Raw genomic sequence first — 17,201 nt, 5'->3', positions numbered from 1 at the left:
GATGAGGGTGAAAGAAGAGAGTGAAAAAGTTGGCTTAAAACTCAACATTCAAAAAGCCAAGATCATGGCAACAAGTCCCATCACTTCACAGCAAATAGATGGGAAAACAGTGACAGACTTTTTTTCTGGGGCTCCAAAATCACTGCCGATGGTGACTGCAGTCTTGAAATTAAAAGACGCTCGCTCCTTGGAAGAAAAGCTATGACAAACCTAGACAGCATATTAAAAAGTAGAGACATTACTTTGCTGACAAAGGTCCATCTAGTCAAAGCTATGGTTTTTCCAGCAGTCATGTATGGATGTGAGAGTTGGACCATAAAGAAAGCGGAGTGCCAAAGAATTGATGCTTTTGAACTGTGGTGTTGGAAAAGACTCTTGAGAGTCCCTTGGACTACAAGGAGATCCAACCAGTCCATCCTAAAGGAAATCAGTCCTGAATATTCATTGGAGGGACTGATGCTGAAGCTGAAACTCCAATACATTGGCCACCTGATGCGAAAAATTGACTCATTGGAAATGACCCTGATGCTGGGAAATACTGAAGGCAGGATGAGAAGGGGACAGAGCATGAGATAGTTGGATGGCACCACTGACTCAATAAACATGAGTTTGAGCAAGCATCAGGAGTTGGTGGACAGGGAAGCCTGTTGTGCTGCAGTCCATGGGGTTGCAAAGAGTCGGACACGACTGAGCAACTGAACTGACTAACTGAGATATGTTGAATACTACAAAATGGGTTTGGAATTTGTTTGCTTAAGAAAGAGAAAGAGAAGAGAAGGAAAAAAGCAAGTCTGTTTAAAAGTATCAGCTTAATAAATTAAAGCTTTCTTATTTAAATAAGTGGTATTAGTTTACAAAAAGCCCACCGGTAAGGAGGCAAATTCTATAAGGCATAATAAAGTAAAAAAGGAAAGCTAGTCATTATTTACAGGGTAGAGAACCAAACAGCCAGTCTGAACAGCCAGGCTTCCCTGTCCATCACCAACTCCTGGAGCTTGCTCAAACTCATGTTTATTGAGTCAGTGGTGCCATCCAACTATCTCATCCTCTGTCCCCTTCTCATCCTGCCTTCAGTCTTCCCCAGCATCAGGGTCATTTCCAATGAGTCAATTTTTCGCATCAGGTGGCCAATGTATTGGAGTTTCAGCTTCAGCATCAGTCCCTCCAATGAATATTCAGGACTGATGTCCCTTTAGGATGGACTGGTTGGATCTCCTTGCAGTCCAAGGGACTCTCAAGAGTCTTTTAAAAATATATCCAAACATCAAATAAAAACCTATATTCATATACTTAAGTAAAAGACTTTTTAATGAGGTAGTAAATGTTTCTTAAATCTTGGTACTGGATCTAAGATTAAAGTACCATTGCTTAATATTAGTATCATAAATTCAACATCAAACTAAAAACCATTATTAAATATATTCTCTCCATCACTGCTGCTACTGCTGCTTCTTCTAAGTCGCTTCAGTCATGTCCGACTCTGTGCGACCCCATAGATGGCAGCCCACCAGGCTCCCCCGTCCCTGGGATTCTCCAGGGACACTGGAGTGGGTTGCCATTGCCTTCTCTGTCTCTCCATCACTACTTTTAATAAAAGCTATGGCTGCAACATTCAGCAACATATTTATAAAAGGACTTTTTATGATCAGAATTCACAGTTGAAAAATAATCACCTGGTGAATGCATAAATTATGGTACATACATACAATAGAATACAACTTACCCGTAGATAGGAACGGACACAAAAACACCATAGATGAATTTTAAGACTGTCATACTGAACAAAAGAAGCTAGACACAATACATACCATATGATTCCATTTATATGAAATTCTAGGGGGAAAAATAACTAATCTACAGTGACATAGAATGGATCCATGGCGGTGATTTACTGGTTAAGTCTCTGTGTTTCCACTGCAGGGGGCACGGTTTCAATCCCTGGTCAGTCAGGGAAGTAAGATCCTTCATACTGTGTGGCAAAAAGAAAAAAAACAGATCAGTGGTTGCCAGGGCTGAAATGGGTGGTGGAGTGAAGATTAACTGGTTAACTAGGAAGGGTCACAAGAGAACATTTAAGACTAATGGAAATGTTCTGTAGCTTGATTATGAAGATGGTATATCTATTTGTCAAAAAATCTTCAAACAATACACATAAAATGGGTACATTTTATTGTATGTAAATCATATTTCAAAGTTGATTTTTAAACAACAGTAGTAATTAAATAGTCTGTCTTCATGACAATGCTGCGTTGAAAGCACCATGTAGGATAATCGACAATGTACTAGGGCAGGGTTGTACCTGCTCTTAAGTGCTGATCAATAAATATTCAGCAATTTCACAAGCTGGTTATTAAACCATTGGATTCAGCTCCTGGGTCAGGAAGATCCTCTGCAGAAGGAAATGGCAACCCATTCCAGTATTCTTGCCTGGGAAATCCCATGAACAGAGGAGCCCAGCAGGCTACAGTCCATGGGTTCGAAAAAGAGTCAGACATGAATTAGCGACTAAACAACAACCTGAAATTGGCCATAATGGGAATATCTGCACTACGGGCTTTGGGCTCTGCTTATGTGTTCTGCTGGAGAGCTGGCTTAAACCCGCCCACCACAGCACAGTCATGAAGAGCACAGACGCAGAAGCTGACGCCTGGGTTTGGGTTCCAGCTCCGCTACTTTTCGGTGGTTTTATTTACCCTTCTGTTCTTCAGTCCTTTGGTCTGTAAAAATCAAGGCGATAAGAGTACTATGACTATTACGAGGCTTCAGTGAGTTAATTCTCATTTCACAGAATAAGCATTAACTAAATGGTAACTGTTGTTATAGAAAGAAGAAACAAAGTCTCTCTGTAACTAAAGAAATTAATTTGCAGATTTGCTTTCAGACCACTAGACTTATTCATTCTTTCCCTTCTCTTCATGCTAACTCCCAAACAATTTCAATCTCAAAAAAGAAATGTGCAATTTTCTTTTTCACCTGAAGTATTTCTCCTTAGCTGATTGCTAAAAAGGTCAAATTTTCTAACAGGACATATTGGTGTAATAATATCTATCCTCCCTACATCACAAGCTGTTGTGAGCATCAAAAAGACCAATTTCTGTGAAAGAGTATTGTAAGCTGCAAATCATGTCAGAATTGTAAGATACTAATTTTAACACCACTGCTCAGATTGAATGGAAGGGTTCTACATGTACAGGACATAAAAAAGAGGCTGAGGAAAACAGGACTCTAGGGGATTGTCACAATTTTCAGGGTTTTTGTTTTTTCCTTTAACATGCATGGTATAACTTTTAGAAAATTCTGAGTAAATGCAATGCTTTATATATATGCCATAGATAGCAAATTTCAGAGTAAATATTTAAACTCTATAGAATGCAAACATAGGACCACCAGCCTTTTTAGAAACCATTTCTACACTCTGATCTTCCTTCAAATTAAATTACCTGTGAATTTTCAGTTGCTGAAAGATGCTATTGCTTATGTTTCACAATGCATATATTCTTAAAGAAATGCAATTTTTTTCAAAATCATGGAAATAGACTTTAGAAGGAGACTTATAAATAAAATAGTCCACAGAGAGGTAGGGGGATCTACCAGAAACTAGATGGTATTTCAGGCTTCATTCAATGAGTCATTATTTTACTCAAAACAAGTTACTCAACTTGAGATGATTCACCTTCTGGAAAAGACAAAAGAATAGCATGTATAATCACATTAGCCCAACATTTGGAATTCTCAGGAAAAACACTGTAAATACAGGGTATTGTGAACTTGGCTGGTCAGAATATATTCATTTTAGTTATCCTCTTGTAAACCACTTCCTAAAATTACATATACATGAAGTTTCTGCTGAGGAAAGTGTATCCATTTTGAAATATTTCATTTACTTGTAAAATATCATGCGATTTTAAAAAATTGCTTAAGGCTGTAAAGAACCTGCCTGCAATGCAGGAGACACAAGAGACGCAGGTTGGATCCCTGGGTCAAGAAGATGTCTTGCAGTAGGGAAAGGCAACCCTCTCCAGTATTCTTGGCTGGAAAATTCCATGGATGGAGGAGCCTGACTACAGTCCATGGGGTTGCAAAGGGTCGGACACAACTGAGCAACTGAACACACACACACACACACACCCAGTTGAAGTATAATATTTATTTTTTTTAATGTTTAGTAGGTGCACTGGGATGACCCAGAGGGATGGTACAGGGAGGGAGGTGGGAGGGGGGTTCAAGATGGGGAACACATGTACACCCGTGGCAGATTCATGTTGATGTATGGCAAAACCAATACAATATTGTAAATTAATTAGCCTCCAATTAAAATAAATAAATTTAAATTTTAAAAAATTTAAACTAAATGTTTAAATAAAGCATCCTGTATTCATTTGTGTATTCATTCATTCGATAAATATGTATTTAGCACCAATTATAGGTAAGTCTTTACGTAATCTAGTGACAATAATCTCAGTTTTTATGAACTAAAGGTAAATGCATGATAAGGTTTCATACATTATTTTTCTTTGCTGAATAGGCATAAATGGAATAAAGTAAGTCATCACCATTTTTCATTGGCAGAAGTGACATTGCTCCACATATGGTACATACTGATTATTTTTAAAAAGTGTGAGAGACTTGGTCAACTCCTCCTAGAAGATATGACACCTCCTCATTCATTTTACGGAGAAGGTGATGGCACCCCACTCCAGTACTCTTGCCTGGAAAATCCCATGGCTGGAGGAGCCTGGTGGGCTGCAGTCCATGGGGTTGCTAAAAGTCGGACATGACTGACTTCACTTTCACTTTTCACTTTCATGCACTAGAGAAGGAAATGACAACCCACTCCAGTGTTCTTGCCTGGAGAATCCCAGGGATGAGGGAGCCTGGTGGGCTGCCGTCTATGGGGTCGCACAGAGTCGGACACGACTGAAGCGACTTAGCAGCAGCAGAAGCAGCATTCATTTTATGGGTTTGATAAGTTAAACCGATATTTTGAGGGCATATTTTAAAACTATGATACTCTTAAATATTTAATTACATTTTATATTACATGTTTCATTATGTAAAATTAACTCCAATGTACTTTAAGTTATTTTTATCCTACACTCATTTTAAACAGTTTTGTGTGCTGGTTCTGAATAGAGCAATTTCGATATCTAACTTCTCTATTTTACCTAATAAATGACTGAGTAGGCTTAAGATAAATTTTCATCATTATTTAAAAAAACAAACATATACAATCAGCATCTAATCAACAGATAATCCTGAAACAAAAAGCACAGATTTAGATCCATACTAATTCAGAGTTCATTGGACGGTGGTGTTAGAGATAAAGCAAAACAATAAAGTTTGGCTTTACTGTTTCATGAGTTAGAGGCTGAAGGGAAGGAAAAGTCCTCCAAGGGGTGACATGAAGGTGGAAGAACTGGACTCAGTTCCCCACTGAAGCCTGCAGTGGAATCTCTCCCACTCCTACGTGACTCTGGCAGGTGTTTTTACAGCTTGTAGAGTTGGAATGAGCAAGGATACTTGAATGTTAACCAGTGGGAAGATCAGAACAGCTCTAGGGGAAGGTAGGTCTCAGTAGGGAGAAGCCAGTGAACATTTAATCAGCATTATCTGTCACCTCCAGGATACACAGCAAACAGGAGATGATCTGAGGAGTTAAAGGAAAATATAATATTGTAACTCCCATGATACAAAGCTTGAGCAACAGGTTAAACAATGATTTCTTGATTAGCTGCACTTTCCAACCAATGGGACCCTGAAAACTTAAATCATGCAAAATTTCATCCCAAAAATGGGTAATGTGCATCACAAGACACTTGTTAGATACACATATACCCTGACATCTTACAGCATCATTATAACTTATCTCCATTTAGGATGTTTGGGGTCACTTAATTTGTTTGTTTTGGTAAGAAAAATCACCAAATAGGAAAGCACTATTTCAACAAACTTTTGCATCTCAAATGGAACTTTAGCTAAATAATTCAAGTAAAGTTATCCCATCATCAACATTGGTCTAAAAATCCTTCAACTGCAGCTTTTCCACTAGGTCAAGTTCCATGTCTCCTGAATCCATCACTTTATTTATTCATTCATTCAACAAGTAAATATAGAGCATAGAAAACAGGCTGAGGAAAACCTCAGGGCTCCTGGGGATTATCATTCATAATCTTAGGGATCTGTTTGTTTTGTTGTTGTTGTTGTTGTTGACAAGCATAGAATAACCTTTAGAAAAATCCTGTGTCAATGCAATGCTTTGCACACATGTAGCAGATTACAAAATACAGAATAAATATACAACACTTACAAAATGCAAACATAGAATCATCAGTGCACAGAGAATAAGTGGTTGCCATTACATAGGTGGCATTAAGAGGATGCTCTGAATATATTTAATTTGAATCTATTAATTTTGGCTACTTTATTTCTTTAAATGCATGAGTCACATGGATATAAATCCCACTTATTGCACTCTCTTTAAAGGAATCATGCTGTCAGGGACCAAAACACCATTAAGAAATTGTTTGCATCAGTCCCCTAGAGGGAATCATAATCCAGCCACCATAAACTCCAGAGCTAAAGTGATAATTATCAGAACAAGAAAAGCTCTTCTCATAGTCTCTGGGAACCCAAGTAAAGTCTCAGAATAAAAAGTCACATTAAAAAAATTTTTTAATGTCGTTTGCATTTTACTGAGAAATTAATTGCATTCTATTAATATTTTCAGAAAACTTTAAAGATACTTGACACTCAGTGGAGACATAAATTTTTTTTCTAAAATATACAACTCTTAACTTGGCAATTTCATTAGACATATTGATATAGATCATATTGCTCAATACATTGCTTCTGATGACTCAGTAGAAAGTTACCTTCAGTTTCAATGAGCAGTCTTTTAATTTATGACTTTTTAAGCAAACTAATCTGAGGACTTTTTCCCATCTGTCTAAAGAGTACTAGGAGTTGTTTTCACAAAATAGTTACTTGATTTCTAGAAAGTGTTTATAAGAAAAAAAAAATATGTATCCATTAACATTCATTTGTAGAAAAAAACCTCAGAAACCTCTTAGTAAACATGAGAGTGTGATCTGTACATAGGATATCCACAAACTGTGGATACAAACTGAAACTCAATTATCTTGAAGAAACTTATGGAAGACTGGTTTTCCATGAAAAAAAAAAAAACATTGAGTCTAAAATTTTAACACTCCTGGCAATCAAAACCAAAATAGAACTTGTTCTCCCTTAGTTAATCAAGGTGTTCTACCTAAAATAGACTTTTCTCTCAATCAAACCAACATTTATTGGGCATTATGGAAATAGCTGGGAGCAAACATAGACATACATGCAAATAACCTTACCTTGAGGTATAAGGAGACTTGGTTATGAGAGAAAGTACAGACGAGGGGCCAGAGAAATTTGGAAGAGGGAGAGAATATACAAGGCTGGGGCACGAGAACTAGGGCCACTCTTTTGGTGAAAGAAGCATTTGAGCAGAGCCTAGATGAGTATATAAAATCTCATTATGTGGTGTTAACTGGAAGTGGATTGGCAGGAACAGGAGCAAAGAGCATCTCCCTTGATATGCTTTCTCACAAGACTAAGTGATCTTCTTCCAAGAACCCATGTTCTTTGACCATGGTGGTCTGAACTTTATTTTTAAAAGAGTTGTGTGTGTCTCAAGGCAAGAATAATGAAGCGGTTTGCCATTCCCTTCTCCAATGGACCATATTTTTTCAGAACTCTCCACCATGACTGGTTTGTCTTGGGTAGCCCTACATGGCATGGCTCATAGTTTCATTGAGTTAGACAAGGCTGTGGTCCACGTGATCAGATTGGTTAGTTTTCTAATCAATTTTCATATTGTGGTTTTCAGTCTGTCTGCCCTCTGATGGAGAAGGATAAGAGGCTTACAGAAGCTTCCTGATTGGAGAGACTGTTGAGAGTCCCTTGGACTGCAAGGAGATCCAACCAGTCCATCCTAAAGGAAATCAGTCCGAATATTCATTGGAAGGACTGATGTTGAAGCTGAAACTCTAATACTTTAGCCACCTGATGCGAAGAACTGACTCATTTGAAAACACCCTGATGCTGGGAAAGATTGAAGGCTGGAGGAGAAGGGGAGGACCAAAGATAAGATCGTTGGATGGCATCACCGACTCAATGGACATGAGTTTGAGGAAACTCCAGGAGTTGGTGATGGACAGAGAGACCTGGTGTGCTGCAGTTCACGGGGTTGCAAAGAGTCAGACATGACTGAGCGACTGAACTGACTGACTGACTGTGTATGTTTGATTCCTCTTCAAAGGCAGGACCATGTATTGTTGATCATCTAGAAATAAATACCCAGCACTGAGGTAGGGTCTGGTGGAATGTAGGTACACCAAATACATGTTGGTTGAAGTGATGCTTAGAAACATCATACTCAGTTTACACACTGTCAAAATAATTTAAAATTTTAGGGGAAAGTATTGGATAAAATTCAACTAAAACTATTCATCAAGGGAAAATTCCCTGGTGGTCCAGTGGTTAGGACTCTGCTCCTACTGCAGAGGACACAGGGTTTGATCTCTGGTTGGGGAATTAGTATCTTGCATAAACTATTAATCAAGTCCATCATTCAGCACATTTTAAAATAAAAGCGTATGTTGACTGAATGTTTCATTGGCACCAATTATGCTGTCACATCAGTATGCGATGAGCTCTAGTTCATGAGTCTCTCAAAATTCTCTAAGCTGGAAATAATCATGTATTTGAATTACTACATAACAGCAAGTGAGGACACAGGAAAACCAAAAATAACAATACTGCAAAGTGCCCACTGATTGATCTTTGTTAGGAAGAGTGTCCTCCTCAGCACTTAACAATTGAACAACCCAGAGATAAAAACACGTATTGTCAGGAAAAGTTGCTTATTAGATTTTGCAATAGCCCATGTTGTAATATATAAATGTAATTTTAATTGAAGGAGGAAGATAATTACAGCTTAGGAACCAACTAGTTAGTCAACACCACAATCAGAAATATCTAAGGGACAAGCCTTGGTCCCACACCCAAGAAAAGGGGGTGAACCCAAAAAGTGAGTAAAACGAGCTTCCATTAAAATGTGTTCAAGGCACTTGAGCCATTCTGAAAGCCCTGAAACCACAAGGAAGAGAATTATGTCACTACTCATTAGTTATTAATTATTAAGTTTAAATAATTTCTATAGGTTTAATAGAAATCTAAATTTATAGATTTAAAGCAAGAAATTCTGTACTGTATTCTAGCTCCAGAAGTAATAGTATGCTGGGAATTGATGAAATGAAATAAAACACAGCATACATACATACATACATATATTTTTTTTTTCCTGGAACTAATGCTAGAGATAGAAAAAAAAACAAAAAAGCCAGATAAATCCTGCAAATTTGGAAGTGATCCAAGCTATGGCAACCTAGAGATAATGGAAGTGTCATTTAGGAAGAATTGAATGGACTGGTGACGCTATAGCTTAGAAAAGAAAATATGTTAAAAGAGTTGAGTATTCCTCTTCAAATATCAAAAAGACTACAAAGCTAAGTTCTATGTGGCAAAGCAAGTTATATTGTATGGCATATTCCCATTCAATATAAAGACAAGCTTTTAAGTAATTAGAGCAGATCAAAATTGAATACCTTGTGAAACAATGAGCTTCCCTTCACTAGAAATATTCAAGTAGAGACTGGAGACATCTGATAAGGTAGTTCTGATAAGGTAGCTCATTGTTGAATATTTTAAACAAGAGAAGCAAGAAGGGAGCCAACATTTGTGAGGATCTCATTTTGCAAACACTCTTTATGTGCTATCTGAATTGGCAGTCTCAAACGTATGAAATGGATATGACTTCTCATATGAAGATACTAAGGCTTAACTTACTACATTCCCAGTAAGAGGAAGAGCTAGGATTTAAAACCTGGGACGACTTTGAAGAGGCAGAGGAACCAGAGGTCAAATTGCCAACATTCGTTGGATCCTGGAGAAAGCAAGAGAGTTCCAGGAAAAATCTACTTCTGCTTAATTGACTACGTTAAAACCTTTGACTGTGTGGATCACAACAAACTGAAAAACTCTTAAAAAGATGGGAGTACCAGACCACCTTATCTGTTTCCTGAGAAACCTGTATGCAGGTCAAGAAGCAACAGTTAGAACAAGGCACAGAACATCTGACTGATTCAAACTGGGAAAGGAGTACAAGGCTGTATATTGTCACTCTGCTTATTTAACTTACATGCAAAGTACGTGCGTGCTAAGTCATTTCAATCATGTCTGACTCTTGGCAAACCTATGGATTATAGCCCGTCACGCTTCTCTGTCCAAGAGATACTCCAGGCAAGAATACTGGAGTGGGTTGCCATGCCCTCCTCGAGGGGAATATTTCTGACCCAGGGATCGAACCAGTGTCTCTTAAGTCTTCTGGATTTGTAGGAGGGTTCTTTACCACTAGCACTAACTGGGAAGTCCTATATGCAGAGTACATCATGCAAAATGCCAGGGTGGATGATCACAAACTGAAATCAAGATTGCTAGGAGAGATATCAACAACCTCAGATATGCAGATGATACCACTCAAGGCAGAAAGTGAAGAGGAACTAAGTAGCCTCTTGATAAGGGTGAAAGAAGAGAGTGAAAAAGCAGACTTGAAACTCAACATTAAACAACCTTAAAATCATGGCATCTGGTCCCATCACTTCATGGCAAATAGAAGGTGGAAAAGTGGAAGCAGTGACAGATTTCATTTTCTTGGGTTCCAAAGTCACTACGGACAGTGACTGCAGCCACGAAATTAAAAGACGCTTGCTCCTTGGAAGGAAAGCGATGACAAACCTAGACAGCATATTGAAAAGCAGAGACATCACTTTGTCAACAAAGGTCCATCTCTACAGTCAAAGCTATGGCTTATCCAGTAGTCATGTATGGATGTGAGAGCTGGACCATAAAGAAGGCTGAGCCTTGAAGAATTGATGCTTTTGAACTGTGGTGTTGGTGAAGACTCTGGAGAGCCCCTTGGACTGCATGGAGATGAAATCAGTCAGTCCTAAAGGAAACCATTCCTGAATATTCATTGGAAGGACTGATGCTGAAGCTGAAACTCCAATACTTTGGCCACTTGATTCAAAGAGCCAACTCATTGGAAAAGACACTAAAACTGGGAAAGAATGAAGGCAAAAGGAGAAGGGGGCAGCAGAGGATGAGACGGTTAGATAGTATCACCGACTCAACGGACATGAGTTTGAGCAAACTTTGGGTATTAGTAAAGGACAGAGGACTCTGGCATGTATAGTCCATGGAGCTGCAAAGACTGGACACAACTGAGCAACTGAACAACTGATGACCTGTAAGGTCTCTTGCAAATTCTTTTCTGGTTGATACCCCCATGGCAGTGCATTCACTGTGTAAATAATTTCATTCTGATAATTTCTGTCAATTTATCTACTCTGTCAAAATATTCAGGGACTTTTGCTCAAAGAGCCTATCTGCTTTCTCCATGACATCAAACTCAAAGGATTAACCATTCTTTCCATCCTTTCCTGATGAATTCTGTGATTTTGATGGCCAGAATCCCTGACAACCCATCTAAAATAGAAAGGGCACAGTTTTACCTCACATGGATCCAATCTAGGCTGCTGGTTGTGATTTTCTGGATTAATGTCATTAAGAAGAGTTCTATGGTCAGTCTAGGTTCATGAGGAAAGAATGTCATTATCAATTAGTATGTTTGCACAAATACAGGACAGAAGAGTGGTAACAAAAATGCTTTGTATTTCTCATCTCTAGTCTACATGTTTTCATTGAGTTCTTGAGTGAATACAAGCTCTATGTTCTTTACCAACTAACTGTTGAAAGCAATGACTACTGACAGCATTCCTAAAACTAGTGGGGGAGGATATGGAAATACACAAGGTAGACAGAAGACTGTCCATGAGACTAACTATCAAGAAGGTTTATAAATGACATAAATAAGAATGACTTTGAAAAACTTTCTACAGCCTAGAATCTGTCTTTCTCAGGCTTTCATGTCCAAAAACTTGACTTACTAATATACCCAAGGTGACCTGGCATTTGAAGACAGACTGACAATGATTATATTTATACAACACTAATGTACAGATTAGAATTCCAGTTTATTTTAACAATAAGGGACATTTCTTTCAGATGTTCATGGCATACTTTGTAGGATGAATTAGGAATCATAAAGCTGCTACACAAGAACAGATTCAAAGAGAGGTTTGAGGACGACTTCCTTCAGATCCTACTCAGTCCGGGTGAAACATCTTTGCCCCACACTTGGCAAATCCTCTCTAGTGACTGGATAGTCTATGTGCCCAAATTCAGCATCTCTCTGCCGAAGATGAAGCCAAAGGCACTTTCTCTGAATTCTCCTCTTGATATTCCCTAATGACCACACTCCTTACCCAGGTGTTGACTCTCAGAGATAGATTATATTTTGGTTGTAATAGTTCAGTTACAAAGGCAACTATATTTCCCTTTTCCCCCAAGTTCATGGGGATACCTCACTGTCACATCCCTATTTATAGCTGTTGCCACCTCTTTCAAGTATCAGAGGGCAGCCCCTAGGTTCACGGCATATAAGAATAAAGTCTATTATTTTAAAAATACAAAGGAGAACAATATGCACCTTCCAGGTTCAATGCCCATTCATCACAATGACTCTTCTAAAATACAGAATTTTTTCAGTCATTTTTTTAATGGTACCACACATGAAAGATGTGTGGTACCATTAAAAAAAAAATGTGGAAACAGTGTCAGACTTTATTTTTCTGGGCTCCAAAATCACTGTAGATGGTGACTGCAGCCATGAAATTAAAAGACACTTACTCCTTGGAAGGAAAGTTATGACCAACCTAGATAGCATATTGAAAAGCAGAGACATTACTTTGCCAACAAAAGGTTCATCTAGTCAAGGCTATGGTTTTTCCTGTGGTCATGTATGGATGTGAGAGTTGGACTGTGAAGAAAGTTGAGTGCCAAAGAATTGATGCTTTAGAACTGTGGTGTTGGAGAAGACTCTTGAGAGTCCCTTGGACTGCAAGGAGATCCAACCAGTCCATTCTGAAGGAGATCAGCCCTGGGATTTCTTTGGAAGGATGATGCTAAAGCTGAAACTCCAGTACTTTGGCCACCTTATGCGAAGAGTTGACTCATTGGAAAAGACTCTGATGCTGGGAGGGGTTGGGGGCAAGAGGAGAAGGGGACAACAGAGAATGAGATGGCTGGATGGCATCACTGACTCGATGAACGTAAGTCTCAGTGAACTCCAGGAGTTGGTGATGGACAGGGAGGCCTGGCGGGCTGCGATTCATGGGGTTGCAAAGAGTCGGACACGACTGAGCGACTGATCTGATCTGATCTGATCTGACCACACATCTTCTCTTTATGAAAAGTTCCCTGTGATGGAGTTTAACCATCCAAAAGGTGGTTTCCTGCATCACTGAGGCTTCACTTGGTCTTGGATCACTATTATTTGATTACTCTTTTTTCCAGGTATCTAAGAGTTATCTTACTTTTTGACTCCCTCAGTGTTCTGCTTTTTTTTTTTTTTTTTTTTGCTTGTTTTGTTTCCCAGAAGCTCAAGTAGCTCCAAAATTCTACTTGCTTCTGTTTTCAAGTGCATTCTACACACAACAGTCTTGTCTTCACTCCACCCCTGCTTCCCTCCTCATCATCCTTTGGTCTTTCATGCCCTCTCTGCATGCTGTAGCAACACAAGACAAAGGTGGCTTCATTCCATCACCATCCTTTCCTTTCCTAGTGACAAGAGTTTTGGCTTCTGGGCCTGACCTATCCCGAAAATTCTTGCTTTCAGATCTTCAAGGATCTTGTGGCCAATATAATGGACACTTTCCTTGACCTCATTCCCCTTGATCTTTCTGCAGAACTTCCAGGAGGTCTGTAAACTCCACCAGGTGAATCACCCAAGCTTCAATCCATGCTGTGATTCCCTAAGGCTTTTCCAACCTTTCAGTTTACTCCTATTCACTCTCTTTATCAGGTACTTACTTTTGCTCTGTGCTAAGCCTAATTTTGAGGACTTCCTCAACTTCCAGTCTTAACCTTCTGCTCTTCTCTACCTTAAAAATGCAGTTGTTCTCATGGCTTTGACTATCACCTCAGTATGGATGATCCCTTAAACTCTCTCCTAAATTTTTCTATCAATTTACTTTTACAGGAAATTAAAGATTTCCTTTAGTTTGAGCAAATGGTCATGTAATATAATTCACAAACTATAAAGAATGAGCATCTGTATGTATTTTAGTTAGCAGCCTTAAGAGAACTCTTAAGTATTTAAGAGTATTTATACAATGATTATATTTATACAACACTAATGTACAGATTAGAATTCCAGTTTATTTTAACAATAAGGGACATTTCTTTCAGATGTTCATGGCATACTTTGTAGAATGAATTAGGAATCATAAAGTTGCTGCACAGCACAGATTCAAAGAGAGGTTTGAGGACCAGTATTTATATGGTCTTTCCAGAACCCAAAGCAGCCATATTGAAAGTCCTTGTCCTACTTTGAAGCTCTGAACTGTCTAATTCTTTGACTTTGTTGACCATCGCTTCTTCTTGAAATTCTCCTTTCCTCTTGATACTTGTCTCTTGGGTTTTCTCTTTTTCACTTTATCTTTCAGTCTCTCCTGTTTTTCCTTAAATGTTAATTCCTTGAGGTTCCTTTTATTCTTGGTCCTCCATCCAAGTTCTTGGTCAAAGCTCCATCCCTAATCTTTGTTATCTTGGATTCATTATCTTTCCTACAAAATCTGCTTCTCCTTCACATTTCCATATTAGTTAATGGCACTCCCCAAAGTCCAAAACTGGAGACCGAAGGCAATGGCACCCCACTCCAGTACTCTTGCCTGGAAAATCCCATGGACGGAGGAGCCTGGTAGGCTGCAGTCCATGGGGTCGCTAAGAGTCGGACATGACTGAGCGACTTCACTTTTTCACTTTCATGCATTGGAGAAGGAAATGGCAACCCACTCCAGTGTTCTTGCCTGGAGAATCTCAGGGACGGGGGAGCCTGGTGGGCTGCCATCTGTGAGGTCGCACAGAGTCGGACACGACTGAAGTGACTTAGCAGCCCTCTCTTTCATCAACCTGTAACTAGTTAATAGTCAAATGCCACCATTTCTATCTTCTAACTTCCCTTTCCTACCAACCCACTGCAACTTTCTTGGAAGTTGTCATTGTTTGTTACCCTCTTCCACAGACCCCTGAAAATTCTTTCTCATCTCCTTGCCTCCAGCTTCAACTCCAGTTCATATAGTACACTGCCAACGTTATCTTTCTAAAACTTAAGATTATGTTCATCCCCTGCTTAGCAACCTTCAGTGATACATCCCCTGATTATGGGACCAAGTCCAAATTCCTTAGAATGATAGTAAAGGTCTCTCCCCTTGCCCAAAAAAAACGTCCTTCCCCACCTGGCCCCAACCTATTTTTCCAGTCTTATATCTTGGCACTCATTCACACAAACTTCGTGCCCTAGCCAAATCAAACTTTTCAGTTCTTCAACTATGTCATGTATGTTTATACCTTCTTTATGTATGCTGGTCTCTCTGCCTAGAAAACAACGTCCCCACTCATTTTCTTTTAAATTTTATGTACTTATTTTTGGCTGCACTGGATCTTCATTGCTGCACATGAGCTTTTCTCTAGTTGTGGTCTGTGGGCCTCTCAGTGCAGTGGCTTCTCTCGTGGAGCGTGGACTCTAGGCACGCAAGTTTCAGCAGTTGTGGCTCATGTGCTTAGTCGCCCTGTGGCATGTGAGATCTTCCTGGACCAGGGATCGGACTTGTGTCCTCTGCATTGGCTGGTGGATTCTTAACCACTGGACCACCAGGGAAGTCCCCCACTTACTTTTTTGATAGTTTTTATTTGTTTGGCTGTGCTGGGTCTTAGTCGTGGCACCCAGGCTTCTCTCTAGTTGCTTCTCTCTTGTCTGACTCTTTGCAACCCCATGAACCATAGCCCACTGGTCCACTCTGTCCATGGGGCTCTCCAGGCAAGAATAGTGGAGTGGGTTGTCATTTCCTCCTCCACTGGATCTTCCCTACCCAGGGATCAAACCTGCATTTCCTGCATCTCCTGCATTGCAGGCAGATTCTTTATGGCTGAGCCACTAGGGTACATTTTTTTATGACTATTGTTTTGGTGACAGTCTCTCCAACCATACCCACCTGTGTTGGTAAGTAACACCTTAGACTGAGTTAAACTAACCAGATGGTTATCCTCTCAACACCTGTTCCCACACAGGCTGAAAAGCCTCAGGAAGAAGGAAAAGTAAGGGAAATGGAGCCCATGAGAGGAGGACAAACTCAACTGGGATGTGGCTCTAGGGTACTGGGGAGCAACTGCATAGCAGAGGGTTACTGGAGGACGTGGGAGAGGAAGAAAGCAGCAAAACAAAGGTCCGTATTCAATGATGGAAACTTTGGTAGGTTCTGCTGCTTCTACTCCTCCCTAAAGATGGGGACACACCCTCTCTCACACTCAGCAAAAGTGGCCCCACCTCTGCACATACACTTAGCTCTTCACAGGAAAAACTCATCTCCCATTGTTATTTAATTCTTGCTGACTCTCATAACGTAACTATTGCCCCCTATTGCCCCCATCACCCTGCCTTTTGGGTAGTGAGGAGGCCAGGGAGAGAAGTGAGCTGTTTCTCTAGTTCTAAGACATAAGTTGCCACAGAGGATTAGATCTCAACCTATTTCTTTCTTCCTACCTTACCTGCAGCAGTGAGCACGCCTTCTATGAGGAAGCTTGGAAGGAAGAAGCCCAGAAAGTTTCCATGGAGTGAATATAACATGTATCCAAAAATGCTTTCTCTCCTCTGAGACCTGTGTCAATCCACCTTAAAGAAACCAAAGCCAAGGGCTGTCCATGATGATGCCCCACCTGTATTGAATGTGTGACTTCTGTTGTGGTTTCAGCAAATTAGCCCTACAGAGCACTCAGTTCCTCCAAACCTGTTCTCCTGCCTTCCTTCGATTCTAGAAGCCATTGATATTCTTCTAGTAAATTCCTTTGTTTAATGCAACCAGTCTGTTTCTGACTCTAATGAGTAGCTGCACTGGGCAGCCTACCTGGAGCCTCCTGGAATAGTTGCTCAATTCCGTCCCCATTCTCCCACCCATTATACCTACCTCCACCTC

General features: G+C 39.8%; 1 long non-coding RNA gene across 2 annotated transcripts in view; it reads right to left on the bottom strand.

The window, feature by feature from the left end:
- Nucleotides 1-1,264: 1,264 nt before the first annotated feature.
- LOC132343071 (uncharacterized) overlaps nt 1,265-17,201 on the bottom strand; it is a 37,520-nt gene continuing 21,583 nt past the window's right edge. The window contains exon 3 of one of the 2 annotated variants that reach the window (XR_009491750.1): nt 1,265-1,969. This is a non-coding gene — a long non-coding RNA (uncharacterized lncRNA). Of the gene's footprint in view, nt 1,970-2,152; nt 16,901-17,201 lie in introns of those variants that run through there. The other variant, XR_009491751.1, reaches the window with a different exon arrangement.

Source organism: Bos taurus, chromosome 19 (assembly GCF_002263795.3).
Source record: "Bos taurus isolate L1 Dominette 01449 registration number 42190680 breed Hereford chromosome 19, ARS-UCD2.0, whole genome shotgun sequence".
Classification (NCBI taxonomy): domain Eukaryota; kingdom Metazoa; phylum Chordata; class Mammalia; order Artiodactyla; family Bovidae; genus Bos; species Bos taurus.
The sequence above is the reverse complement of the archived record's forward strand: the minus strand, read 5'-3'. Positions and strand labels throughout refer to the sequence as shown.